This window comes from Oncorhynchus masou, chromosome 22 (assembly GCF_036934945.1).
Source record: "Oncorhynchus masou masou isolate Uvic2021 chromosome 22, UVic_Omas_1.1, whole genome shotgun sequence".
Lineage (NCBI taxonomy): Eukaryota > Metazoa > Chordata > Actinopteri > Salmoniformes > Salmonidae > Oncorhynchus > Oncorhynchus masou.
The window spans coordinates 42449741-42476671 of record NC_088233.1 but is presented as its reverse complement, the minus strand read 5'-3'; the positions used below and the strand labels follow the sequence as shown (position 1 = coordinate 42476671).

General features: G+C 41.8%; 1 protein-coding gene across 2 annotated transcripts in view; it reads left to right on the top strand.

Annotated features, from left to right (window-relative positions):
• The first annotated feature begins 432 nt into the window (after positions 1-432).
• The window catches only part of LOC135509527 (peroxisome proliferator-activated receptor alpha-like), a 62876-nt gene continuing 36377 nt past the window's right edge, over positions 433-26931 (top strand). Inside the window, exon 1 of one of the 2 annotated variants that reach the window (XM_064930264.1) lies at positions 433-581. The gene's annotated coding sequence lies outside the window, so the exon portion shown is untranslated. Of the gene's footprint in view, positions 587-26931 lie in introns of both variants that reach the window. The other variant, XM_064930263.1, reaches the window with a different exon arrangement.

The following is a 26931-nucleotide window of genomic DNA, read 5'->3' as shown; positions in this document are numbered from 1 at the left end:
GTTATTGATGCTTCTGTGACATTCTTTCCTACTACATTGGCAAACAGCTACGAGTGGACAGAGTTGGATGATGTGGACTGTCCTTGCCTTGCTCCCTCATGTCATTTCATTGTTAAGAGGCGTCCTGAACAAGGAAAAGACATGGGGAGAATCTCAATATCAACCTTCTCGAGTGCTCTCTCCCCTCCTCCTTCTCAAAATTTATTGGAGGAGAAGGACAGAGAGGCGGGACCTCTGGCTTTCTCATCCAATGGATGTTGAGGAGACGATGAGCGAGGACGCGAGTTTGACAATTGAGATCTTTTAATGAACTTTTTCTATTCGTTGAAATGATAGGTGTGTCAGGGGTGTGTGCTTCTTTGCCTCAGCTGTCAGTTATGACGTCAGTTCCGGCGGGTGGGTCGAGCTCTATGGTCTGTGTGGTGGGGAATTTTGACAGCGACAGCGTTGTTTAGGAGACAAACAAGGACGTGTTGGAGGGGACTATTTTTCTCTCCTCGTTCCTCCCGATCTCGCACTGACAGTTTCTCAACGCACCTAGATTTCTGACGATATGGCGGCTTCAGATCGGGCTGTCTACTGTAAGGTAGATCAATTTGAGCGCTTTATTACTGCACATATTGATGTGAATTGCATTACTTTATGTCTATATGGTGTTGACATAGAATTGAAATGTTACGATTCGAATTTGCCTGTGTTCATCGACTGATGTTTTTGAGGGAATTTATTCCATTCATATTTATAGTTTCAGCAAAATAACAGAAAATCTATGAATGGATATTGTTGCAACAAGATATCTGGGGCCATTGTTATTGTATAATCTGATTTCACATCGAGCACGCCGGCGCATCCGACATGGATATCGATACATGCTTTTCGTGATGTAAGGCTGTTCATAACTCTTGTACTCGGTTACTACTATGAATAAACAACTGCACATGAGAGTTTTGTGACAGTCTTATACTCCAAGTTGCACATGCAAGACATTGTTAAGTTATTTTTTCCCACGCATAGACTAGGCTACATGTTGCACTGCACACTCCTTGAATCAAAGTAACAAATGTTGGCCCTAGTGGAGCCTTACCCTAATAATTGGAGTTTGGGAGAGTTGTTCTATTTTAGGATATGCATTTAACTTATAGAAAATGTTAAATATTTTTCTCATTGCAGAAGTGTTAAGTTAAGACAAAAACATATGTTTTATTGCCCCATGCACCAGTTAGCCTACACTTTTATATCAAGTTTTTCTTGATATGTCAAATAGGGGTGAGAGGCGGTGTTGAGGACATATTCAGTGATGGAGCTAAAATGTTTGTCTGGGAGTACAGTTGTTGGAGCGGCATGTAGCCTAGAGGTTGGAGCGGCATGTAGCCTAGAGGTTGGAGCGGCATGTAGCCTAGAGGTTGGAGCGGCATGCAGCCTAGAGGTTGGAGCGGCATGTAGCCTAGAGGTTGGAGCGGCATGTAGCCTAGAGGTTGGAGCGGCATGTAGCCTAGAGGTTGGAGCATTGGGTTCGAATCCCCATGTCTGACAAGGTGAAAAATCTTGAGCAAGGTACAGTACTTAACCCCAATTGCTCCAGGGTCGCTGTTGATAATGGCAGGCCCTGGCTGTGACCCCACTCTGAGGGTGGCATTCAGTGCCAAATTGCACACTTCCTCTGTGAGTCTGAAACTTGACCCAAATCCTGCTGTACCTGTCCCAGTCCCCCAAGCTACAGGAATGCTGCCTGGGTTTTTCCACAGCCAGGCTAGTTGAGATTTTAACCCATTTGTTGCCTTCTTTTAGTCATCCACTATTTTTCTGAATTTGTTACACATGGGTCACAGTATTCTCTGTGAGGCTTGGTAAGGATATACTGTTAGACGTTTTGTAATTGTATCAGTAACTTGTTTTAATCAACAGTATGATATTGTATAAACTGAATACAATAGATTACCATAGAATGCACAAGACCTTTCTGTTGAATGCACAGTAAAATACCATACATGTGTTTTACAGTATTAATTACGGTGCATTGTGGGAGGGGAGTCTCTGACAATGCACTATAATTAATACTGTGTAACACATTTACTGTATTTTACTGTGCATTCTACAGTGTTTACAGAAAGGTATTGTGCATTCTACGGTGATCTACTCTATTCAGTTTAGGGAGTCTCTGACATATTTCAAGGTCTGCCATAAATAAGCTATATTTGGGGAAAGGGGATACCTAGACAGTTGCACAATTGAATGCATTCAACCAAATGTATCCTCCACATTTAACCCAACCTTTAAATCAGAGAAGTGTTGGGGGTTGCCTTAATAGACGCCCAGGAAGCAGTTGTTGAGATTTTTCCACCTTGCCGGATCGGGGGTTTCAAACAAGCGACCTTTCAGGTCCAACAACAAGGCTACCTCCCGCTCATATTTGTTGCAACCGTGAGTGAGAATGCTGTGTCCCCACAGAATACAATAATATACTGTATTTCAGGAATTCTACATACCTTGTCCTGAAACGCTACAGTAACTTACTGGCCAATTGCTGCCAGTAATTTACTGTGATTCAGAATACAATATCAATACTGTATTTTTGGAGTGCCAAAACCCTTTTGAACACTAGTGGGTGTGGGGTATTGTTGTTTCTTACTCATTAACATATTTCGAGGTGTGTCTAATAAGCAATTATATTTGTTTCATCCGTTAGTGAGAATGCTGTACCAATTTAACTGGAATGTGGTAGTGGTTCCATAACAATTATGTTTATATAGGAGACAGATCAAAGTATCAGCAAAAAATTGTTTTTATTTCTTATTGAGTTTGGAGAGCAAAAACTACTAAATATCAAGGCATTGAACACCTCTCTCTCTCAAAGCTACTCTTAGAGAGGCATGTCTGATGTTTAAAAGGGGGCTCTTTGCTGTTATACAGATTAAAACTATCAATTTCTGGTGGATTGACAATGGAACCCTGTTTAATGTCACCTTATTTTAAATGAAGCTATACAGAGTTGGAATTCATTTGTTTGTCTGCCACCAATTAAACATCATAAATGGTTTAAAATAGCTAATATAGATCGTAAAAAATCTGTTTCACTTATGGTCAAGAGGGTTGGCCACTATGCTACATACAAGATAGTTGGGAACAGAGTTTCGATGTCCCAATACCATGGCCCTGGGTTTATGAACTGATATACAAGACAACTGATGCATCAATTTAGCTTTTTTTCAATATAAAATATTATATACTATTCAACAGTCAGACAGTTGAAGACTCTGCCATGAGGTAGAATCTGTAGAGCATCTCTTTTGGTACTGTCCGTCGGTGGCTTGTTTTTGGAGGCAGGTCCAGGAATGGTTGTTATTCCATAATATCAGGGTGCGGTTGGACCTGGAAACTCTATTGTTAGGCGATTTGAAGGACCACAGTCAGTCAATAGGAAATATCATTGCTGCCTTGGGTAAAATGTTTATTTTCAGGGCAATTTTGGCAGAAATGTTGCAGATGGGGAGGTTCAAGTCCCGAGTGTGACGCCATGGGAGAATGGAGAGATGTATTGCTTGGGGAAATGTTACAATGATGATTTATTGGGAAATGTGGGTTGATCTGTGGCTTTCTTAAGGGTAGAATTGATGAGCGTTGAAATAGTTATATACACAAATGTACAGTGTAAATGTTTGAGTTCCTCCAATCAGGGGTGGGGGTGGGCGTAGGATTATTGTATGTTTTGCTTTTTGTTATTTATGTTTTGTGGTTTGGCTTCACGCTGTATGCTGGTCCGGGTAGTTATGGGTACGCTCGATTCCACGCTCAGCTGGGTGTCGGGCGGGACTTGGTACGGCCATTGGAAAATCACTTTGGGCCGGGGGCGGGGCCCTGCCGTGCTTGCATCTCGGGGCGGGTGGTGGCGAGCACAACCTCTGACCAGAGAACCTTTAATATTTGAGTTGCTAGCCATGTCCTTTTGATCTGTTCTGCCCAGTAGTCATTGTCAGTTTAGATGCTTTTGTTAGGGTCTAAATTGCAGGTGATATAAAACACAAAATATCAGTTGGTATGCTGAAATATACAGTGTATATAGTTAAATATGCACTATTAGAAATTGCTGATTTTATTTTAATTACAATTCAACAGCAAAGTACTGTATTGCTGTTTTGCTATATATTTTCTGCAGCAAACTGTAAATGATGGTTTATTGTGGAGAAATATTGTGGGAAGAGAAAGAACCAATTGAAGTGATATGTGGCAGTAGTTACTTAATAATAACATTTATGCTGAATAAACATATACTGAAAAATAAATGCAACAATTTCAAAGATTTTACTGTTACAGTTCATGTAAGGAAATCAGTCAATTGTATTACATTTGTTAGGCCTTATCTACGGATATATCATATGACTGGGAATACAGATATTGCATCTGTTGTTTACCAATACCTTTTAAAGAAAGCAGGGGCGTGGGATCAGAAAACCAGTCAGTATCTGGTGTGACCACCATTTGCCTCACGCAGTATGACACCACATCTCCTTTGCATAATGTTGATCAGGCTGTTGATTGTGGCCTGTGGAATGTTGTCCCACTCCTCTTCAATGGCTGTGCGAAGTTGCTGGATACTGGCGTGAACTGGAACACGCTGTCGTAGATGTTGATCCATATATGCTCAATGGGTGACATGTATGGTGAATAAAGCAGGCCATTAAAGAACTGGGACATTTTCATCTTCCAGGAATTGTGTACAGATCCTTGTGACATGATATTGTGCGTTATCATGCTGAAACATGAGGCGATGGTGGCGGATGAATGGCACGACAATGGGCCTCAGGATCACATCCCTGTATCTCTGTGCATTCAAATTGCCATCGATAAAATGCAATTTTGTTCATTGTCCGTAGCTTAACCCCACCTTGGGGAAATCTGTTCACAACATGAAATTAACAAACTGCTCACCCACACGACACCATACACATGGTCTGCGGTTGAGATGCCGGTTGGACGTACTGCCAAATTCTCGAAAACGATACTGGAGGCGGCTTATGGTAGAGAAATTAACATAAAACTGTCGTGCAACAACTCTGGTGGACATTCCTATAGTCAACATTCCAATTGTACACTCTCTCAAAACTTGAGATAAAACTGCACATTTTAAAATGGCCTTTTATTGTCCCCAGCACAAGGTGCACTTGTGTAATGATCATGCTGTTTAATTTGCTTCTTGATATGCCACACCTGTCAGGTAGATGGATTATCTTGATACAGGAGAAATGCTCACAAACAGGGATGTAAACAAATTTGTGCACAATATTTGAGTGAAATAAGCTTTTTGTGCGTATGGAACGTGGGACCATGAAACATGGAACCAACCCTTTACATGTTGCGCTGATATTTTTGTTCAGTACCACCAGATATCTTATGATATACAGTATATCTGACTATATCTGGTTAGTGCTAAGACAATACTGAGATATTCACTGTAACTTCCCCATTTCCCCTTCTCCCAAATCCAGTCAGCTGATGTTCTGAAAGAGCTGCAAAATCTGGACCCCTACAAATCAGCCGGGCTAGACAATCGACCCTTTCTTTCTAAAATTATCTGCCGAAATTGCTGCAACCCCTATTACTAGCCTGTTCAACCTCTTCCGTGTCGCCTGAGATTCCCAAAGATTGGAAAGCAGCTGCAGTCATCTCCCTCTTCAAAGGGGAGGCACTCTTGACCCAAACTGCTACAGACCTATGTCAATCCTACCCTGCCTTTCTAAGGTCTTCGACAGCCAAGTCAACAAACAGATTACCGACCATTTCGAATCCCACCGCACCTTCTCCGCTATGCAATCTAGTTTCAGAGCTGGTCATGGGTGCACCTCAACCACGCTCAAGGTCCTAAACGATATCTTAACCGCCATCGATAAGAAACAATAATATGCAGCCATATTCAGTGACCTGGCCAAGGCTTTCAACTCTGTCAATCACCACATCTTCATCGGCAGACTCAATAGCCTCTCAAATGATTGCCTCGCCTGGTTCTCCAACTACTTCTCTGATAGAGTTCAGTGTGTCAAATCGGAGGGCCTGTTGTCCGGGCCTCTGGAAGTCTCTATGGGGGTGCCACAGGGTTCAATTCTTGGGCTGACTCTCTTCTCTGTAGACATCATTGATGTCGCTCTTGCTGCTGGTGAGTCTCTGATCCACCTCTACGCAGACGACACCATTCTGTATACCTCTGACCCTTCCTTGGACACTGTGTTAACTAACCTCCAGACGAGCTTCAGTGCCATACAACTCTCCTTCCGTGGCCTCCAACTGCTCTTAAATACAAGTAAAACTAAATGCATGCTCTTCAACTGATCGCTGCCTGCACCTGCCCACCCATCCAGCATCACTACTCTTGACGGTTCTGACTTAGAATATGTGGACAACTACAAATACCTAGGTGTCTGGTTAGACTGTAAACTCTCCTTCCAGACTCACATCAAACATCTCCAATCCAAAGTTAAATCTAGAATTGGCTTCCTATTTCGCAACAAAGCATCCTTCACTCATGCTGCCAAACATACCCTCGTAAAACTGACCAGCCTACCGATCTAAAGCATCCTACTCAATAAATTGGATGCAGTCTATCACAGTGCCATCCGCTTTGTCACCAAATCCCAATATATTACCCAACACTGAGACCTGTACACTCGTTGGTTGGCCCTTGCTTCATACTCGTCGCCAAACCCACTGGCTCCAGGTCATCTACAAGATCCTGCTAGGTAAAGTCCCCCCTTATCTCAGCTCGCTGGTCACCATAGCAGCATCCACCTGTATATCCGCTCCAGGAGGTATATCTCTGGTCACCCCCAAAACCAATTATTCCTTTGGCCGCCTTTCCTTCCAGTTCTCTGCTGCCAATGACTGGAACGAGCTACAAACATCTCTGAAACTTGAAACACTTATCTCCCTCACTAGCTTTAAGCACCAGCTGTCAGAGCAGCTCACAGATTACTGCACCTGTACATAGCCCATCTATAATTTAGCCCAAACAACTACCTCTTCCCCTACTGTATTTATTTATTATGCTCCTTTGCACCCCATTATTTCTATCTCTACTTTGCTCATTCTTCCACTGCAAATCTACCATTCCAGTGTTTTATTTGCTATATTGTATTTACTTCGCCACCTTGGCCTTTTTTTGCCTTTACCTCCCTTATCTCACCTCATTTGCTCACATTGTATATAGACTTATTTTTCTACTGTATTATTGACTGTATGTTTGTTTTACTCCATGTGTAACTCTGTGTTGTTGTATGAGTCGAACTGCTTTACTTTATCTTGGCCAGGTCGCAATTGTAAATGAGAACTTGTTCTCGACTTGCCTACCTGGTTAAATAAAGGTGAGATAAATAAATAAATAAAACCTTGATGCCAGAGCAATGAAATACAGTGTAATACAGTATTTTGGTAGATAGTGTGGTCTACAGCTTATCATGAGGTACTCAGACAAGCAATTCCTTGAGACTTCCTTGATATTAGACATCGCGCACCAGCTGTTATTGACAAATAGACACACACCCCACCCTTCGTCTTACCAGATGTAGCGGTTCTGTTCTGCCGATGCACAGAAAATAAACAGTTGGCTGGGTCATCTGTGTCGTCATTCAGCCACAGCTCAGTGGAACATAAGATATTACAGTTTTTAATGTCCCATTACTAGGATAGTCTCGAATGGAGATCATCCACTTTATTCTCCAGTAATTGCACGTTGGCCAATAGAACGGATGGTAGAGGTGGGTTACCCACTCGCCGACAAATTCTCACAAGGCACCCCAATCTCCGCCCCTTGAATTTCCGTATTTTCTTTACACGAATAATGGGGATTTGGGCCTGGTCCTGGAGAAGCAGTATATCCTTCGCGTCGGACTCATTAAAGAAAAAATCTTTGTCCAGTTCGAGGTGAGTAACCGCTGTTCTGATATAAAGAAACTATTTTTTCGGTCATTAGAGACAGTAGCCGCAACATTATGTACAAAATAAGTTACAAACAATGTGAAAAAAAACACACAAAATTGCACAGCTGGTTAGGAGCCTGTAAAACGGCAGCCATCTCCTCCGGCACCATCGTGGGCAGGTGATTTGCTGATGTCAACGTTGGGAACAGATTGTCCCATAGTGGCGGTGGGGTTATGGTATGGGCAGGCAGAAACTAAAGACAACGAACACAATTGCATTTTTATCAATGGCAATTTGAATGTACATAAACACCATGTCGAGACCCCGAGGCCCATTTATTCGAAGGTATCTGTGATCAATAGATGCATATCTGTATTCCCAGTCATCCGTAGATTAGAGCCTAATGAATTTACCAATTGACCAATTTCCTCATTTGAACTGTAACTGTGTAAACTCTTTGAAATTGTTGCATGTTGCATTCATATTTTTGTTCAGTATACAATTATTTTCACCAATGGATCCTTAACTATAACAACATTTTAAGTAACGGTTATAGACATGTTTTAATTGCTATGACTGTGATAAGCGTTATTTTTATCGACCTTCATTGAATGCAGTGACTGTAAGTTGCTAAGGGCAAGAGTGCCTGCTAAATTACCACAATGTAAATGTAAAAATTAAAACTTGCAAAGAACACTGGGTAATATGTCACGGCATGGATAATTCCAGTAATATACTGTAAATTAGAATGCAGTAAACATGTTGGTACTGTAAAATGGATTACCATAAAATGAAATACAATAGCTGTTGTGTAAAATAAATTACAATAACTTATTGGCAAATTGCTACCAGTAATGCACTGTACATTTTACTGGAAATTGTTTAACATTCTGGCCTGGACACAAACTGACTGCAGTGGTAGTTGAGGGTTATATAATCATTATCTTTGGTTGCTGCCTTGGGGCCCTTGTCCATACTGGCAGGGGTGTGTGGACGTGGAGTTTGCCTTTAGTTCAAAGGTCACCCTCCCATCAGTGAAAACGTTCCGCACTGGCCCTTATCATGCTGTAAAGTTTCCTCTTGGTTTAATATCCATGAATGATCTGCCATGGTTGCATATCCCAAAGGGTTCATGTTCCTGCACAAGGAGGTCTACTCACATCTTTTGTGCATGTAGGCTACACTATGTTGATTGCAAGCAGAAGTTCCTGAGGACGGCATTTTCAGTTGCAAAGATTTTATAGAAATTGATCTGATATTGATGTATGAAATATTCCCCAGAGAAACCTTCAATGTGCACCTGAAAAACTGTTCTCTCCGCTGCACCAATGATACAGGGTGATTTGAGCTGCCGGACACTTGTTCTACCAGCAGCAAGTTGGTAGTTGCGTGTTGAGTTGGTTACTGCATGCACTGACAGAACCCAATGGGTCTTCTTTAGCTTTCAAAAAGGTATAATTTCTCATCAGAGCTTTCCATGCAATTTCACATCATGGTGCACAGCGCTATGGTGTAGAACCACTGCAGATGAATAGTACCTGCATGATGTCTACGACCCACAATCTCAGGACATAGTCCCTTCCTAACCACGTGTTGTACGTGTTTAGCCTATTCCTATGGGAGCTATGGGATTCTTCTCCTGTTCTGTTCTTAGGCACTACGTTTCTAAGTGGCTTGGCTGCACTGTGAGAGACTTGTCTTTAGGAACTTGATATTGGTGGAAAAAGTACCCAATTGTCATACTGGAATAAATGTAAAGATACCTCGAAAATTATTCAAGTGAAATTCACCCAGTAAAAAACTATTTGAGTTAGTCTAAAAGTATTTGGTTTTAAATATACTTAAGTATCAAAAGTAAATATAACTGCTAAAATGTGTTAAGTATCAAGTGAAAGTACAAGCGTAAATCATTTCAAATTCCTTATATTATTAAGCAAAGCAGACGGCCATATTTTCTAGATTGTATTTATTGACGAATAACCAGGAGCACGCTCCAACTCTCAGACATCATTTACAAAGGCAGCATGTGTTTAGAGAGTACGCCAGATTAGAGGCAGTAGGGATGACCAGGGATGTGTGAGTTAGACCATTTTCCTTTCCTGCTAAGCATTCAAATGTATGGAGTAAAAAGTACATACTTCACTACATTCCTGAAGACAAGTAAAAGTCAATATTATTAGTCAAGTCATGTACAGATACCCTCAAAAACAACTTAAGTACTACTTTAAAGTATTTTTTACTAAAGTACTTTACACCACTGGAACTTGAGACCTGCAATTGGCTTGGCTGCTTTCGACAGCTGCATAGAGACAGAGCGATAGAAAGAATGAGAGACAGAGGGGAGGGCTTTATTTTTTTCCCCTCCTCAAACAGGACTTTCCAGTTTCGTCTTTGCTTCTTTCTTTCTTGCATATATCACATTTTTATTCTCTGTGATTCCAAAAACAACATGTCAGCAGGCTTTGAGATATCAGCTGATGTACGACGGGCTATGTAAATACATTTGATTTGTTTACAACACACATCCTCTTTCAGAAGCCTGGTATGCATGTTCATTAGGGAGGTGAGTCCTTCTGAAGACAAATGTCACCATAGAGCAGTATCAAGAGGCTGCTGTAGTACAGAGAATGTGTTCATGGAGGTATCGGCAAGCGTGTGGGTATGTTGGTAACTCTGTGTGTCTGTGAGTGCATGCGCGCGTTGTTGCATGCACGTGTGTACTTGTTTGTCGACGTGTGTGTGTACTTCTCTGCCTGCCCGACTGACTATGTGAGGATATGTGCGAGTCTCTTAAAGCCGATTGATGCTTGATGTGGATCGGAGGCTCAGTACGGAGGGTGTGGCACAATTGCGGCACCTCCGGATGCCAAATCAAGCTCCGTATGGCGATGCCGTGCGTCTCCCAAATGTTTTAACAATGCAGAGGGCTCCATTATAGCTCCACATTGACATGATTGGTTGACGGTAGGTCAGGCAAACGTCCTGTATAAACACAATCTCCCTTTGCTGACAACTTCCTTCACAACAGCTCTGCTCTGCTCCTCAAAGTGTAAGAAGTATGAATGCCCTGACTACTGCAGAGGCCACATCGCAGTAAATGCTATACAGTCAATACAAAACGCCGGATTGACAATGCTTTTTGCTTTACTCTGCTATCCACTCTTAGACGTTAAGGGATCAGTAACCCCACAGGCCTCCCATTGATGTTAGAGACTACACGGCCCTGCTGGTACTTCTCAAGCCTGTGTACACTCTTATTAAAAAGGGTTCCAGTAGGGTTCTTTGCAGAGGGATAGGTGTTTTTTTTATCAGAAAACGTTTTGAAACAAAGGGTTTTTTGATGATTCTTCAGATGGCAAGAAGGATTCTTTGGAAGGCAAGAAGGGTTCTATGTAGAACCATATATCATATTTCCCAGCATGCTCTATTGCAGGTGATTTTCAGAATTGTTTGTTTTTGCATATACATTGATTGGTTGATTGATTTCATTATTTTTTATTTTATTTAACCTTAACCAGGCAAGTACAATGACGGCCTACCAAAAGGCAAAAGGCCTCCTGCAGGTACGGGGGATGGGATTAAAAATAAAAAATACAATAAAAATATAGGACAAAACACACATCACGACATGATAAACACCACAACACTACATAAAGAGAGACCTAAGACAACAACAGCATGGCAGCAATGCATGACAACAAAGCATGGTAGCAACAGAACATGACAACAACATGGTAGCAACACAATATGGCAGCAGCATAACATGGTAGCAGCACAAAACATGGTACAAACATTATTGGGCACAGACAAGAGTACAAAGGACAATAAGGTAGAGACAGCAATACATCACGTGAAGTAGCAACACATCTGTCAGTAAGTGTGTCCATGAATGAGTCTTTGAATGAAGAGATGGAGATAAAACTGTACAGTTTGAGTGTTTTCTTGCTTGGCATCTTAGTTAGTTTTGCAGCTGGGCTGTAAGAGGAGCGATTACGATAGAGGAAGCCAAGTCTAGATTTCACCTTAGCCTGCAGCTTTGATATGTGCTGAGAGAAGGACAGTGTACCATCTAGCTATACTCCCAAGTACTTGTATGAGGTGACTACCTCAAGCGCTAAACCCTCAGAGGTAGTAAACAAACCGGTGGGCATTCTTCTTACCAAACCACATTACGTTTGTTTTGGAGGTGTTCAGAGCAAGGGTAAGAGCAGAGAAAGCTTGTTGGACACTAAGAAAGCTTTGTTGAAGAGTGTTTAACACAAAATCCATTGAGGGGCCAGCTGTGTATAAGACTGTATCATCTGCATATAAATGGATGAGAGAGCTTCCTACTGCCTGAGCTATGTTGTTGATGTAAATTGAGAAGAGAGTGGGGCCTAGCATCGAGCCTTGATCTACCATATCACAAGCTTTGGCCTAGTCAATAAAAATAGCAGCACAACATTGCTTAGAATCAAGGTCAATGGTGACATCATTTAGGACCTTTTTAAGGCTGCAGTGACACATCCATAACCTGACCGTAAACCAGATCGCATACCAGAAAGAATACTATAGACATCAAGAAAGCCAGTCAGTTGATTATTGACAACTTTTTTCCAACACTTTTGATAGACAGGGCAAAATAAGAGTTAGTATAACAGTTAGTGTCAGCTTGATCTCCCCCATTAAATAAAGGGTGCACCGTGGCTGCCTTCCAAGCAATGGGAACCGCGCCAGAAAGGAGAGACTGGCTTGGCGATGATGATCGGGGCTGAAACCTTAAAGAATAAAGGATCTAAACCGTCTGACCCAGATGTTTTTTCGGGTAAAGTTTAAGTAGCTCCTTTAGCACCTCGGACTCAGTGACCGCCTGCAGGGGGAAATTTTGTAGCGGGGCAGAGGGAAAAAGAGGGAGGAGCATCGAGGCTAGTCACATTAGAAGGGGTAGGAGATGAGGACATGTTGGATGGGCAAGGAAGCATGGCTGAGTCAAATAGGACTCCTGACTTAATGAAGTGGTGATTAAAGAGCTCAGCCATGTGCTCCGTGTCAGTAACAACCACATCATCAACATTAAGGGACACGGGCAGCTGTGAGGAGGAGGGTTTATTCTCTAGGTTTTTATCCGTTTTCCAGAACTTCTTGGGGTTGGACCCACAGAGAGAGAACTGCTCCTTAAAGTAACTAACTTTGGCCTTCCGGATAGCCTGAGTGCACTCATTTCTCAATTTCATTATGGGTGCGTGTTTGTTAACAATACCACTGAAAGTATAAAAAAAGAAGGCCCAAGCGTCTTCGACTGAGAGGACCAAGCTGATTCTATACCATTTTACAGAGGCCAGTTCATGAAGGAAGGCTTGCTCATTGAAGTTTTTTAGCAAGCGTCTATGACAAATCAGGACAGGCCATTTCACTGAGCAGCCATTATGAATACAGGCTGTAAAACAGTGATCACTAAAAGGTCAATACAGGAAACACCAGACTGATACCTATCAGGATTAGTTGTGAGGATAACATCAAGGAGAGTAGCCTTTTCTGGGTGTTTGGAGTCATACATTAGGGGATTGGTAATAGTCTGCGAGAGATTTAGGGAGTCCCGTTGCTTTAGGACTTGGTCAGGTGTTTAAGGATGTCCCAGTTTAGGTCACCTAGCATGACAAATTCAGACTTTTGGCCAGGAGCGAGCTTAGGCCATTTAGGGTACAAGCCATTGCTGATGGTGGACAATAACACCTTGCAACAGTCAACAAAGAGCTATTTGAAAGTTTAATGCTTAAAACCAGCAAATCAAATTGTTTGGGGACAGACCTGATGGGGGGGAGACAACTGAGTACTGAAGGTGTTACTTGGTAAAGATTGCCACTCCACCACCTTTGGAAGATGTGTCTTGACAAAAAAAGGTTATGGCCAGAAATATAAACAACAGTGTTTAAAACACTCTTTCTTAACTACGTCTCAGTAATGACCAACACATCTGGATAGGAGCTGTGAACCCACACTTTCAATTGATCCATTTTAGGTAATAAGCTTCTAGTGTTAACGTGCAGAAAACCCAGGCTTTTACAAAAAGCAGAACTCAGTGAAGCACATATCAGAGCACAAGTCAGAATTGGGGCTAGCAACAGTAGATGGGCCAGGGTGTACATGCACATTTCCAGATATCATCAGCAGTAATACAATCAGGGCACAGCAGAGGACAGGGAGAGCTCTGATGTGTTGATTTTTGTATGACATTTGAATGTGCATTAGATATTGTACAGCAGGATCATCAGGTAACATGAATACAAAGCCGGTGAGAAGTGGTTAGAATAGGATGGGAGGCCTTGTAACCAGAGTCCCGAGTGTGGGAACAAACATAGTCTGTCTCACGGTTGGGTAAACAAGCAAGTTCATAGTCAACAAAGCATGCAAGAGTCACGAGGCAAATAAAGCACAATAAAAAAATATAACGACTTGGGGCTAGCCATTGTAAGTTCAGAGTCACTCGCCCCAACAGTGCGTGTGTGCTGGAGGCAAGTGAAAACTCGGGAGAGGCGGGATTGTGGCAGGGGTACCTGTACCAGACGGGAGACAGGCCAGGGCAGATGGTGAACAGATCGCCAGTTGCAATCCAAACAGCAGTGCAGCAGGCAATGGGAGTAGGTGTCACACTCACTTGGGAGAAGCTTTTTTCGGGAGGCAGATTCCTTGTAAAAAAAATCACAATCCTTCCAGGGAATTTTGTCCAACATCAAGTTTTAATTTTGGAGTTTTGATTTGGAGTGAAGGTAATGTTGTGGAGGGTAGTGTCCTGTATATGTCCGTGCAGAAAAATCCAAGTTTACTCTATCTATCTTTTTGTAAAAACATGCGGGAGCCCATCTGCTCATGATCTCTCTCTCTCTCTCTCTTTCTCTCTCTCTCACACACTCTTTGTGATGCCACACAAAGATAAATAACATACAATCTGTTAGTAGTAGGACTCATTGCACCCGTTACTGGGATTGTTGTTTCAGTTTAGATGATTGAGGTTGTCTCAGTATTTAATCTTAATTCTGAATGCATGTTGTGGGTGACAAAAAAAATTACACACGTCCTTCTGATAAAGTATTTAGTCAGCCAACAATTGAGCAAGTTCTCCCACTTAAAAAGATGAGAGGCCTGTAATTTTCATCATAGGTACACTTCAACTATGACAGACGAAATGAGAAAAATTACATTGTAGGACTTTTAATTAATTAATTTGCAAATTATGGTGGAAAGTAAGTATTTGGTCACTTACAAACAAGCAAGATTTCTGGCTCTCACAGACTTATAACTTCTTCTTTAAGAGGCTCCTCTGTCCTCCACTCGTTACCTGTATTAATGGCACCTGTTTGAACTTGTTGTCAGTATAAAAGACACCTGTCCACAACCTCAAACAATCACACTCCAAACTCCACTATGGAAAAGACCAAAGAGCTGTCAAAGAACACCAGAAACAAAATTGTAGACCTGCATCAGGCTGGGAAGACTGAATCTGCAATAGGTAAGCAGCTTGGTTTGAAGAAATCAACTGTGGGAGCAATTATTAGGAAATGGAAGACATACAAGACCACTGATAATCTCCCTCGATCTGGGGCTGCTGAGTTGCATCCAAAGAACACCATACCTACTGTGAAGCATGGGGGTGGAAACATCATGCTTTGGGGCTGTTTTTCTGCAAAGGGACCAGGACGACTGATCCGTGTAAAGGAAAGAATGAATGGGGCCATGTATCGTGCGATTTTGAGTGAAAACCTCTTTCCATCAGCAAGGGCCTTGAAGATGAAACGTGGCTGGGTCTTTCAGCATGACAATGATCCCAAACACACCGCCCAGGCAACGAAGGAGTGGCTTCGTAAGAAGCATTTCAAGGTCCTGGAGTGGCCTAGCCAGTCTCCCTGGATCTCAACCCCATAGAAAATCTTTGGAGGGAGTTGAAAGTCCGTGTTTCCCAGCAACAGTCCCAAAACATCACTGCTCTAGAGGAGATCTGCATGGAGGAATGGGCCAAATACCAGCAACAGTGTGTGAAAACCTTGTGAAGACTTACAGAAAACGTTTGACCTCTGTCATTGCCAACAAAGGGTATATAACAAAGTATTGAGATTAACTTTTGTTATTGACCAAATACTTATTTTTACAGGTCTGTGAGAGCCAGAAATCTTGCTTATTTGTTAGTGACCAAATACTTATTCTCCACCATAATTTGCAAATAAATTCATTACAAATCCTACAATGTGATTTTCTGGATTTTTTTTCTCATTTTGTCTGTCATAGTTGAAGTATACCTATGATGAAAATTACAGGCCTCTCTCATCTTTTTAAGTGGGAGAACTTGCACAATTGGTGGCTGACTAAATAGTTTTTTGCCCCACTGTGAATAATGTACACTCATAAATAATTTAATCGTAAAGGCTAATAACACTGGTGGAACCGTTCATAGAGAGTTCTAAGAAGAGCCGTTAGATGATACAATGGTTCTTGTTAGAACCCTTCATAGAGGGTTCTAGGCAGAACCTTTCATAGTGTTCTCAGTAGAAACATATATATATAGTGGATTCTATGAAGAACCCTAAATAGAGGGCACAAAAAAGGGTTCCGCTATGGGTACAAACCTTTTTTTATAAGAGTTTTGACAAACTAAGGTCCTTGGAGGACAATTTACAACAGTAAATAACAGAGACGCCTCTTTCGCTTTCTCTTTGTCACTCTCTATCTGTCTTTGTTGTTCCCTCTATGTTTGTCCCCCTCTCTCTCTAGTAACCATTGGATTAGCTCCAGGGACTTATGAGAGAGATACAATTTGAACATCCTCTGAAAACACATGTCATTTGGGAAGCAGTGCACTACGTAGGGAATAGGGTGCCATTTGGAACGCAGTCCTAGATCTTCCATGGTAAAGTTCCTCAGTCCCATCTATAGGACTGGGTCATAGCCAAACTTAATGTAAGCTGCTCTGGACAGGAGCTATTATCAACAATGTACTATGGAGAAGGGCTGTTCCTGCTATATTCCTTGGAGCATAATTAAGACTGTTTATAAGGGTGATACCTAAGAGTCTTGGTTGGTCAGGAGTGCTGGTGTTTTCCAGTGGTTCTGAATGCTGCAAGTCTGTATACTCATTTACACTGGACTGTGTGTGAATCTTTGTCAAACTGACCCGTGTTATGAAGAGAGACATATATATGGGAAACTGTCTCAGTTCAAATAATCTTAGAACCTATTTAGCATATGAATTGTTTAGAATATTGTTTAGAATGAATATAATGATTTAAGCTGACAAAATAGTAGTGTGTGTGTGTTTAAGAGGCAAACAGACTGTGAGTGTGAATTTAGGGCCGTCCAAGCGCTGGCCCAGGAACAGTTTTGTTTGTCAATTCCAACCGTTAGTTTAGGTTGCACTGTTGCACTAACCCTATCACAACTCCCTCAGGATGAAACAACAGCGGTAGTAGTGTGTAGTAAACTACATGGACTGGGTCATTCCACGAATAGAGGGCCTTTTGGATCAAATCATTTGGTCCAAAATAACTATTTATTTCACCTAATTTTAACATTTTGTGACAAAGAAAACAATTTCAACTTCATAACAAACATACAGTTCAAGTCGGAAGTTTACATACACCTTAGCCAAATACATTTAAACTCAGTTTTTTTTAAATTCCTGACATTTAATCCTAGTACAAATTCCATGTCTTAAGTCAGTTAGGACCACCACTTTATTTTAAGAATGTGAAATATCAGAATAATAGTGTAGAGAATTATTTATTTCAGCTTTTCTTTCTTTCATCACATTCCCAGTGGGTCAGAAGTTTACATACACTCAATTAGTATTTGGTAGCATTGCCTTTAAATTGTTTAACATGAGTCAAACATTTCGGGTAGCTTTCCACAAGCTTCCCACAATAAGTTGGGTGAATTTTGGCCCATTCCTCCTGACAGGTTTGTTGGCCTCCTTGCTCACACACTCTTTTTCAGTTCTGCCCACACATTTTCAGGGCTTTGTCATGGCCACTCCAAAACCTTGACTTTGTTGTCCTTAGGCCATTTTGCCACAGCTTTGGAAGTATTCTTGAGGTCATTGTCCATTTGGAAGACCCATTTGCAACCAAATGTAACCTTCCTGACTGATGTCTTGTGATATTGCTTCAATATATCCACATATTTTTCCATCCTCATGAGCCATCTATTTGGTGAACTGCGCCAGTCCCTCCTGCAGCAAAGCACCCCCGAAACATGATGCTGCCACTGCTGTGCTTCACGGTTGGGTCGTGTTCTTCTGCCTGCAAGCCTCCCCCTTTTTCCTCCAAACATAATAATGGTCATTATAGCCAAACAGTTTTATTTCTGTTTCATCAGACCAGAGGACATTTCTCCAAAAAGTACAGTCTTTGTCCCCATGTGCAGTTGCAAACCGTAGTCTGGCTTTTTTATGGCGGTTTTGGAGCAGTGGCTTCTTCCTTGCTGAGCGGCCTTTCAGGTTATGTTGATATAGGACTCGTTTTACTTTGGATATAGATACTTTTGTACCTGCACTTTTCGCACCAAAGTATGTTCATCTCTAGGAGACAGAACGGGTCTCCTTCCTGAGTGGTATGATTGCTGCGTGGTCCCATGGTGTTTATACTTGCATACAATTGTTTGTACAGATGATTGTGGTACCTTCAGGCATTTGGAAATTGCTCCCAAGGATGAACCACACAAAATCTTGGCTGATTTCTTTTGATTTTCCCATGATGTCAAGCAAAGAGGCACTGAGTTTGGTGGTAGGCCTTGAAATACATCCACAGGTATGCCTCCAATTGACTCAAATTATGTCAATTAGCTTATCAGAAGCTTCTAAAGCCATGACATAATTTTCTGGAATTTTCCAAGCTGTTTAAAGGCATATTCAACTTAGTGTATGTAAACTTCTGACCCACTGGAATTGTGATACAGTGAATTATAAGTTAAATAATCTGTCTTAAACAATTGTTGGAAAAATTACTTGTGGCAAGCAGATGTCCTAACCAACTTGCCAAAATTATAGTTTGTTAACAAGAAATGTGTGGAGTGGTTGAAAAACACGTTTTAATGACTCCAATCTAAGTGTATGTAAACTTCCGACTTCAACTGTACTTCCCATCTCAAGAAATTAAATTCCCAAAAATGACTATAAAAGTGGCCATTAAGTGCCTCCCGAGTGGCGCAGCGATCTAAGGCACTGCAGTGCTTGAGGTGTCCCTAAAGATCCGGAAGACCCATGAAGTGACGCACAATTGGCCCAGCGTCCTCCGGGTTAGTGGAGGGTTTGGCTGGCCGGGATGTCCTTGTCCCATCACGCTCTAGCGACTTCTGTGGTGGACCTGGGCTCATTCACGCTGACACGGTCGCCAGTTGTTCTGTGTTTCCTCTGACACGTTGGTGCAGCTAGCAGTGCGGCTTGGCAGGGTTGTGTTTTGGAGGACCACAGCTCTCGACCTTCGTCTCTTCTGAGTCCGTACGGGCATTGCAGTCATGGGAGAAGACTGTAACTACCAATTTGGGGAGAAAAATGGGTGTAAAAAATAATAAAGTGACAGGGTTGACAATGTCATCTTAACAAATTTGTTCTTATTTTAATGGAAACACTAATTTTGGAATTGTTAACATGGTTTAGTTTAGGTACAGCAAAGAGGTATGTGATTCAACTGTTAAATTGAGAGTTTTATCAAAATGTACACACCTAACATGCTGACCAGACTGGCTCCGCGCATGCGTCTGCGCGTAGCATTGTGCAGATTTAGATTTTGTCTATCCCTACCAGACATGTTCGTGACACGAACGTTAAAATACCAAAACCAACTGTGAACCATCTGTATTAATTTGGGGACAGGTTGAAACACACATGAAACATTCGTGGACATTTAGTTAGCTTGCTGCTGCTAGCTAATTTGTCCTGGAAAATTAACATCGGGTTGTTATTTTATCTGAAATTCATATGGTCCTTTTTTAGCTGTCAAATTTCTGTAAAATTTTTATCCTTTTTGAGTCGTACAACATTGTGTTTTCCCCTACTCAGACAATAAATCGACAGATAAAAAGGGGAAACCTAGTTCGTTTTTCATTTTCTTTGATAAATGTCTCTCGCCGTTCATCTTTCTTGTTCTTTTTCTGTGGATTTTATATGGCGGTAGGCAACCAATTTTAAGGTGCATTTCCGCTGCCATCTGGACTAGAGTGTGGACCTCAGTCACCCATGTGGGTATAAGCTCTTAAAAGCTAATGAGTAGATGGGAGAGGTGGGACGTGCAGCGCGTCAAGCGTGTAAAATAGAACCAAGCTCTATTTTAGCGCCTGGCTACGCAGACGCCTGTTGACACGCAAGTTGTGACTTGCAACATAAGCCTAGTTTCCGGGTCACATATGCTGAGCACTTGTTGGCTGCTTTTCACTCTGCGGTCCAACTCATCCCAAACCATCTCAATTGGGTTGAGGTCGGGTGATTGTGGAAGCCAGGTCATCTGATATAGCACCACATCACTCTCCTTCTGGGTCAAATAGCCCTTACACAGCCTGGAGGTGTGGGTCCAGCCTGGAGGTGTGGGATTCACGCAGTCTGTTACTTGAACTCCATGAAGCATTTATTTGGGCTGCAATCTGAGGTGCAGTTAACTCTAATGAACTTATCCTCTGCAGCAGAGGTAGCTTTGGGTCTTCCTTTCCTCTGGCGGTCCTCATGAGAGCCAATTTCATCATTGCGCTTGATGGTTTTTGAAAATCTTGACATTTTCCGTATTGACTGACCTTCATGTCTTAAAGTATTGATGGACTAACGTTTATCTTTGCTTATTTGAGCAGTTAATATGCCATATTATCGACTTGGTCTTGACAGTCTTCTGTATACCACCCCTAACTTGTCACAACACAACTGATTGGCTCAAACACATTAACAGGCTGGCTACACCGCTCGCGTCGCATGTGTGAGCGTTGCAAAATAAATGTAGAAATCTATGTTATTCAATTATTGCACCCACACTGCTCGCGCGTGCCAACGAGTGTCTGCGCTGCCAAGGGTTAAAATAGAAATCAGTTCTAAATCTGACGCAGATCGTGCTGCAAGTCCTGCCTCTCCTATCTCCTCATTGGTTTATAGAAGCAGGTACCCACGTGCCATTTCCTCATTGGTTATACCCACGTGGGTGACTGAAAGACAAACGAGGTCGGTGGCGGTAATGCATCTAATTTATGAAAGTTGCCAATCGCAATATAAAGTCCAGAGAAGAAAAGGCTTGGAAGGAGGAGAGATGACTAGAAACAATTTGATTGACCGTTTTATGTGTGGATTAATTGTCTGAGTAGAGGACCTTGTGCATTTCAGGTAAAATAGCAACTCAATGTTTTATATCCCAGGACAAATTAGTTAGCAGCAGGAAGCTATCTAAATAGTACAAATTAGCTAGCAAGTGCAAGCTAGCTAGCTAAATTGCCATACATGTTTAATGCTTTTCAACCTGTCCCCAAATTAATGTAATTGGTTCAGAGTTTGTTTTGATATTTTAACCTGCGTGTCGTGATCTCGTTTGGTGTGGGGGGACAAAATAAATGTATGCACGATGGCGCACGCGCGCAGCCGGTTTAGCTTCCGTGTAAGAAGGAAAGAAATTCCACAAATGTACTTTTAACAAGGCACACCTGTTAATGTAAAAGTCTTTCCAAGTGACAACCTCAGGAAGCTGGTTGAGAGAATGCCAAGAGCGTGCAAAGCTGTCATCAAGGTAATGGAGGGCTACTTTGAAGAATCTCAAATATAAAATAGATTTTGAGTTGTTTAACACTTTTCTGGTTACTACATGATTCCATATGTGCTATTTCATAGTTTTGATGTCTTCACTATCATTCTATTATCTAGAAAATAGTAAAAAATAAAGACCCTTGAATGAGTAGGTGTGTCCAAACTTTTGACTGGTACTGTATGTGTACATTTATTTTGCAACGCTCGCGCACGCAACGCAAAATGTCTGATCAGCATGTAATGTCTCAGAGACATAAAAGGCACTCTATTCGTGGAATGACCCAACTGTCTGTCGCCAGGCCTGTACGCACGTCACTGCATGCCTAGCTTCCAACCTAACAAACATGTAGGCTGACTTGGCAGCCAGACTGGGGTAGTACAAGACTCCAATGTCATACTGGAAAATGTAACAGGACCCACACAGCTGTCTAGTGGGGAGAAGTGCTCCCAATGTCCATCTCCCAACATTTGACCTTGTAGTATTCACCTCAGAAACAGACAGAATTCACACATCGGGAGGTCAGACCCTGTTCTGTTCTCAGCCTCCTCAGGCTTTCTGTATCTGTCTGTCTTGTCAGTTTTATTTTCATGCACATGCTGTTCCTGCTGTAATCCGAAGGGGAGAGAAAGCTCATTGTTGTGCGTCTGCTATTGTTTTAGCCCGCCGGGTGTGCTACAAACCAGTAAGAAAATCATTTGGTGAGCTTGCTTCACATCCGTGACAAATGACCACCATTTACACGCTCCACGGAATAAAGAGGGACCTTGACCAAATGCTGCCCTTCATGCACTGACAGCAAACTACAGTGTCTTCAGAAAGTATTCATAGCCTTTGGCTTATTCCACATTTTGTTGTGTTCTACACACAAAACCTCGTAATGCTAGCAAATGTATTGAAAATGAAATACAGAAATACACATTTACGTAAGTATTCACACCATTGAGTCAATACATGTTAGAGCCACCTTTGGCAGTGATTACAGCTGTGAGTCTTTCTGGGTAAGTTTTTCAGAGCTTTGCACACCTGGATTGTACAATATTTGCACATTATTATTTTTCTAATTCTTCAAGCTTTGTCAAGTTAGTTGTTGATCATTGCTCGACAGCCATGGATTTTTAAGACGATTTAAGTGAAAACTTCAGGAACATTCAATGTTATCTTGGTAGTCTTGTGCTTTTGGGTCACTGTCCTGCTGAAAGGTGAATTTGTTTCCCGGTGTCTGTTGGAAAGAATGAACCAGGTTTTCCTCTAGGAATTTTTCTGTGCTCTTCTATTTTTTAACCCAAAGAACTCCCTAGTCCTTGACGATGACAAGCATACCCATAAAATGATGCAGCCACCATGGAGAGTGGTACTCAGTGACCTATTGTATTGGGATTTGCCCCAAACATAACACTTAGTATTCAGGACATAAAGTGAATTTCTTTGTCAATTTTTAGCAGTATTACTTTAGTGCCTTGTTGCAAACAGGATTCATATTTTGGATTATGTTTGTGCTGTACAGACTTCCTTGTTTTCAGTCTGTCAATTAAGTTAGTATTGTGGAGTAACTACAATGTTATTGATCCATCCTCAGTTTTCTCCTATCACAGCCATGGGTGTATTGACCATTCAAAGTGTAACCAATAACTTCCCCATGCTTAAAGTGATATTCAATGTCTGCTTTTTTTTACCCATATACCAATAGGTGCCCTTATTTGTGAGGCCTTGGAAAACCTCCCTGGTCTTTGTGGTTGAATCTGTGTTTGAAATGCACTGCTTGACTGTGGGACCATACAGATAATTGTTGGGATAGAGATGAGATAGTAATTAAAAAATCATGTTAGAACACTATAATTGCACACAGAGTGAGTCCATGCAACTTATTATGTGACTTGTTAAGCACATATTTACTCCTGAACTTATTTAGCTTTGCCATAACAAAGGGGTTGAATACTTGTTGACTCAAGAAATTTCAGCTTTTATCTTTAATTCATTTGTAAAAAAAAATCAAAAAGCATATTCCACTTTGACATTATGGGGTATTGTGTGTAGGCTGTAACAATCCTGGCTGTTACACAGCAAAATGTGGAAAAAGTCAAGGGGTTTGAATACTTTCTGAAGAAACACAACTCACCCTGTCAATATCAGCCAAATCCTAGACGTTACCGTAAAGCATTCTTATCGATGTCACATGTGCTACTCCATCCTCGTCAGTCAGTCAGAGAGCACGTGTAGACAATGGCTGATGAAATTTGGCTGTCAGCTGCTAACCAGGGCTCCTGCCAACCCAATCCACACATTAATAGCCCTGGTAGATAGAACCTCCTGTGCAATTCAATTTCCAGGCCTGAGCAGCTTGGCACAGTGGCCTTTTAGGGACACACTCCTGTATGTCTCAGTTAGGCAAGATAGGAGGTATTTGGCTTTTATAGGGCTATTGTGTTGCTCTTACTAGAGAATATAGTGTGTAGTGAGTGACTGTGCTGTACAGATAGAATTGCTTCCTCTTCAGCTAGTCCTCCAGCTGTCCAGTGGATAAAATAGCTGGGACAGATTGCTGCCGTTTGTCTTTCCCCACTCTGAAATGTACAGTACAGTTGCAAGGAGCACCAAGTCGTTTTGTAACGCTGCTCTGCATCTGATCCTGCTGGATGATTTGGAAATAAGCTCAACATGGCCGCCAAGAGTTTGGCACAGAGCTGAGGTGTAGCTTAAGGACATTGTTGTTACCAAGTGCTGCTTGGCGCAACAGGGAGAGAGGGGGGGGGGGGGGGAATGTCAGAGAGGGAAAGAAAGGCTGCCACTGGTTCAACTCTAAACATTTCTGGCATTACGGGACAGTGTGACCTGACGTTCCCATGTACTCTCAGTGCCACTAACTGTGCTATATCTACACACTGGCCCATTCAGGGCAGCAGAATACCAACTGAACTGAATATCCACCTGTATCTGCAACGGTGTGGACACATCCTAAGTAAGCCCAGGAAAGACTCCAGACCATTATTCTGTATTTAGGTTATTACTCGGGTCCCAAGTTTAAAAATATGTTTATTTTTTATTTTTACACCTGTGTTGGAGTTATGGGGTGAAGGTACAGAGTTACAGTTCATGTGTTTGCTTTGTTCATGACCTGTCTCTGACCTCTCTCTGACGTATTATAATGTTACAGTGATTATCAGTATGACACTGGACCTGCTGTCAAGTCATGAGACAAAGTCTAGTGGACGAGTTTATGTAATGTTTGGAGTTTAATGTTTAATTTCTCAATGCTTCTATGCACCAGTGTACATGACAATTGGCCGGAAGGAGAGGCAATGGGCAGGAGACCTGTACACATTGGACCCATATCCCCGAAAACATACCCCCCCCCTAGCAGTCGTCACGAGTTATAAAATGTGTGAACTACAGTAAAATGTATGCTTAAATCCCAATTTTCCGGTGCTCAGTCCCTAGTCCCCGTACTCCATAGTAGTTGCCATGCCTGATTACCACGTGATCCCAGATGCCAGCGCACATTTAGGGAGATATGGAGTCAATTTGGTCAACTCTGGAAAAGTTGTATATAAAGGTTTCTTTTCACACATTTTTCTATTCCGGATTATAGATTTGGGCAATTGCGCCTAAACTAAAATGTTTCCTTAAAATGTATGCCAAACGGAAACAAACATTGATTTCAAAGTTTAACAAACCATACAACTACATGCACGATGACTACTTTTAACAATTTCCACTGAACATTTTACAAAAACACATTTACTGGAAGAACTATGCAGATGCAAAGTTTGGTAACAGCATTTTGTAACAGTGAAATCAGTAACAGTTGAAGTCTCCCTACCTTGTCCACGTTTTCCAGAAACTCTGTTAAATGTCTGCAACGAATTAAGATTCAATGACATCTGCTAACAGAATGGGTTGTCAGCTATGACATGACACATTTGATTTCTGAATAAATATTTTTGGGTTATTCAACCACAGTAAGTGAAGTGGATTTCCACCATGTAACGGAATTGTGGTCTGTGCGACATATAAATGCATAACTACGGATATGAATGTCATTCTCTTCATGGTGATGTATCCTAAATAATCTACACACTGGCTATTATTCTAATGAGTTCTGCCCCCAAACAAGACCACATTTGGTTGGCCTGGACTAGACCAAATCTGAACAAATCATAGCTATGTTTTACAAGTTTGGACATCAAAGTAGAGCCCAGTAGAGTATAGTAGCGTACAGTACAGCCCAATAGAGTACAGCCCAGTAGAGTACAGTACAGCCCAATAGAGTACACTAGAGTACAGTACAGCCCAATAGAGTACAGTACAGCCCAGTAGAGTACAGCACAGAACAGTAGAGTACAATAAAGTACAGAACAGTAGAGTAGAGTACACCCCAATAGAGTACAGCACAGACCAGTAGAGTACAGTAAAGTACAGAACAGTAGAGTACAGTACAGAACAGTAGAGTAAAGTACAGCCCAGTAGAGTACAGTACAGAACAATAGAGTACAGCCCAGTACAGCACAGTAGAGTACAGTAGAGAACAGTAGAGTAAAGTACAGCCCAGTAGAGTACAGTACAGAGCATTAGAGTACAGTACAGTACAGCCCAGTAGAGTACAGTACAGCCCAGTAGAGTACAGCATAGAAAAGTAGAGTACAGCACAGAACAATAGAGTACAGTACAGCTCAGTAGAGTACAGTATAGTAAAGTACAGCCCAGTAGAGTACAGTAGAGCCCAATAGAGTACAGAACAGTAGAGTACAGTAAAGTACAGCCCAATAGAGTACAGTACAGAGCAATAGAGTACAGTAAAGTACAGCCCAGTACAGCACAGTAGAGTACAGTAGAGAAGAGTAGAGTACAGTACAGCCCAGTAGAGTACAGCACAGAACAGTAAAGTACAGCCCAGTAGAGTACAGAAGAGAACAGTAGAGTACAGCCCAGTAGAGTACAGCCCAGAACAGTAGAGTACAGCCCAGTAGAGTACAGCCCAGTAGAGTACAGCACAGAACAGTAGAGTACAGTATAGTAAAGTACAGCCCAATAGAGTACAGCACAGAACAGTGAAGTACAGCCCAGTAGAGTACAGCACAGAACAGTAAAGTACAGCCCAGTAGAGTACAGCACAGAACAGTAGAGTACAGTACAGCCCAGTAGAGTACAGCCCAATAGAGTACAGTACAGCCCAGTAGAGTACAGCCCAATAGAGTACAGCACAGAACAGTAAAGTACAGCCCAGTAGAGTACAGCACAGAACAGTAGAGTACAGTACAGCCCAGTAGAGTACAGCCCAATAGAGTACAGCACA